This window comes from Petaurus breviceps, unplaced genomic scaffold, assembly GCF_028583685.1.
Source record: "Petaurus breviceps papuanus isolate PSGF00001 unplaced genomic scaffold, PetGlider_PUasm1.0 175, whole genome shotgun sequence".
Classification (NCBI taxonomy): Eukaryota; Metazoa; Chordata; class Mammalia; order Diprotodontia; family Petauridae; genus Petaurus; species Petaurus breviceps.
The window spans coordinates 21047300-21050815 of record NW_027185764.1 but is presented as its reverse complement, the minus strand read 5'-3'; the positions used below and the strand labels follow the sequence as shown (position 1 = coordinate 21050815).

The 3516-nt window shown below is 40.8% G+C and overlaps 1 pseudogene; it reads right to left on the bottom strand.

The window, feature by feature from the left end:
* Positions 1-858: 858 nt before the first annotated feature.
* Positions 859-2236, bottom strand: LOC138159062 (elongation factor 1-gamma-like; annotated as a pseudogene).
* Positions 2237-3516: the final 1280 nt, after the last annotated feature.

Sequence of the window (3516 nt, the reverse complement as noted above, 5' to 3'; positions counted from 1 at the left end):
TATATATCTTTTTCTCTCTTTAGTCCATTCCCTTTGAGAGTAAGTTTACAGCACTATCCCCCAAACCTTGCTAAGAGCTTCTTTCATATCAATTTTTCCTTTATGACTTATTTGCATGAGATAATTACTCCTGTTATCTCTCTCTACACAGTTTTATTATTTTTTTAGAATCACCCTATCATACTTAGTTCAACCCAAGTCTTTCTTTCAAATTACCCAAATAATGACAGTAATAAAAGTTTTGATAATATTTTCCCATATAAGAAGTAAACAATTTGCCCTTATTGAGTCCCTTATAATTAGTCTTTGATGTTTACCTTGCATTTCTTCTGATGTTATCAAATTTTCCTTTACATTCTGTTGTTTTGTCACAAATACTTGAGAGTCTTTCAGTTTATTAAATATTAGTTCTTTTTTCATTAAGGATAATACTTAACTTTGCTGGATAAGTTACCCTTGGTCATAACCCCAGTTCTTTTGCTCTATGAAATACAGTATTCTAGAAATTCAGGGAAATTTTCCTTGACAATTTCTTGTGATAGTATATCAAGAGTCTCTTTTTTAATCATAATTTTCAGGTAGTCTGACTATTCTTATATTTTTTCTCCTATATCTGTTCTTCAAATCTGCTGTTTCTCAGATGGGATGTTTCACATTCTTTTCTATTTTTTCAATTCTTTTGACTTTGTTTTGTTTCTTGGCATCTTAGAACATAGTTTTCCCTTTACCCAATTCTAGTTTTAAAGGAATTATTTTCTTCGTTAAGGTTTGATTCTCTATTTCAAGTTTGCCAGCTATCTTTTCATAATTTTCTCGGATCGTTCTTGTTCATCTTCTAATTTTTCCTCAATCTCTTTTCTTTGATTTTTTTTTTTTTGGGTTGTGTTCAGTTTCATTTAATGACTGCTACCTCCCTGCAGGCAGCTAGGTGGTAGCAGAGAGGATGTTCCCTTGAAGATCTTGCCCTGATTGAAGGGTTTGCCCATGTACTGGAAGGCCCTCTCCCAGGAGAAGTACTTTCAGACCATAGTCTGGGCCTCCTCGGTGCCAGGATCCAGGTTATGCCACGTGTAGGACTCATAATCTACCTGCAAGTCTGGATTTAACAGGAAGGCAAGTTCTTGGCCTCAGGAAAACCTAGACTCCAGAACTGGTGCTGCTATTGTTGGTGCCAAAAAGGATGGTGCTGCAAAGGCATTCCTCCTCATCTTGTCCAGGTTCTGGAACATTTCAGTGATGAGGTTTCAGTTCATGAAGGTCTGGCTGAGCTCCTGGGGGAAGTGATACTTGGTTTACCCCGGGGACCATCTGTCAAAGTCAGCGTACTCCCAGAAATATGGCAGGGCCAGTGTAAGCCTGTCCTCATTAGAGTACTGTCACTTAAACTCAACACAAATGTACTCTTGGGCGTATGGGCAAAGGGATCCATGGCCATAGGCTCTGCAGCCAGAGCCTGGTCACACTTGTACATCTCCTCAGGGCTGAGGACTGCAGTTGCCTTCTTCTCTTCCTTCCCTTTGGTCTGGGCCTTCTGTTTCTTTTCTCACTGTCCCTTTTCTTTTCTTGGGGCCTCCTTCTTGGGCTGACTCAGAAAACTTTTTAGTATCAAACTGCACCGTCTTCTCATAAAGCTTCACATCTACCAATACCACTCAAAAATGGTGCTGGTGGTTGCAAGGGAAGAACCAACAGTTGGTATTGAGAAAGGCCTCTCTTTAAGACCTGCCTTTAGGGTCATAAGAAGGTGCACACAACTATGATGTTAGCCAGACTTACACGCTCCCCCACCAGGAACATCTGTCTTTAGGTGGGAATCAAGCAGCCCCAGAACCCACCTTACCTCCTCCTCTGCATTTTCTGTGGCCTATTTGTTGTGGTGCATTATGCCAAGAGTGGGAAACACCCAGGTACTGACTAGAAGAACCATGTCACTGTCAGCAAAGTGCATCCACTGTATCACCTGGGCAGTCCCCACCTCTGGAGTCAAGCCTCAAAGGTCATCATTGCTCACATAGTGTGCAGTGGCATTGCTTTCAAACACACAGAACCCTCAAATGCTGGAACCTGGCACACAGTAAATTTTTGGAGGTATTCAGGGCTGCCATTGGTCTAACCAAAGTGGAAGTAGGGAGGTATGGACAGCATGTAGATCTGGGGCCCACTGTACTGTGCAGCAATGAGGGCCTTGAAGGCCAGCCACTTTTCAGAGTTATGTGTATAGGGTCCTGGCAGCCATGGTGATTCTGCAGAGACAGGCGGTGGGGACATTGGCACTGTGCTAAAGTGAGTCTGGAAGGGCTCTTATTTTACTTTTAAAGTCCTTTTTAAGTTCTTCCACGAACTCTTTTGTGCTTGGGACCATTTGACTGTTTATTGAAATTCTTTTTGAAAAAAGAGTGGCTTTAAAAAAACAACAACTCCATTATCTTTCTCTGAATATAAATCCAGAACTTCTCAATCTCCATAGTAGCTATCTGGGGGTCAACTCCAGTCATCCTGATCTATATCTTGGCACTGGATCCAGATGACTGGGGAGGAGAAATGGCGGCTGGTGACTTTGCATTGCCTTCCCTCGCTTAAATCCAATTCACTTGCAAGTTATGGAATCACGTTTCTGATGTCATGGTCCTCTTTGAGCAGAAAGGACGAACAACAATCCGGGAGTAGTCTGATCTACCCCACTGGGGACACAACTGGCCAGTTCCAGTTCGGTAACACAGCTTTTTCCTTCATTTCTTTCCCTTTCCCTTTCCTTTTTTCTTTTCCTTTCCCTTTTCTTTCCCTTCTTTTTCTTTCCTCCTTCCTCTCCCTCAGTCCACATGAAGTATCATACCCTTACTTGCAGTTGCTATACTCAAAGGAATGTGAATTTTATTAGCTCAAACCTTGAAAGACATCTTGGGGTTAATGGGCTAGATTTCTTTCTTAAGAACCTTGCCTTAAACCCAAATCACTGGCTTTCATTTATTGGCCAACAATAGATCCCACCCCAAGCCAGATCACTCTGGCTTTCTGTTTTGGTCAGGAACTCTGAGGTCTTCCCCTCCCAGATTATCATTATTATTATTTGTACTAGGTAAAAGAGGTCATTCTTTGTCTCATTTCTTACCTTGCCTTAATCACTGAATGGGTATTACCTCAGTCAAATTGAAGGCTTAAAAAGGACAAAATCTCCCACTGCATCTTCTTTTCTTCTATGTAGGATTTTATTTCTGTATATTTGGTTGCATTCCCAATCTATTGATCTCTCTTTTGTATTTTGGGCAAGACTTGCTATTACAGATTCAAGTTTTTTCTATTTTGCTCATAATTTTTGTTGTGCAGTACATAAATTCTGCCCTCATAATTCTCATTTCTCTTTTAAACCACTCAGAAACAATGTATTGTGATTCTATTTTCTTCTCAAATTCCACAGGGTCCTCCAGCTCATCAAGTGTTGGATCATTTTCCTTCATTTTGCAGTATTTATTCATAGAGGCCTGAATTAATTTACTAGATGCAGAGGTCATTTCCTTC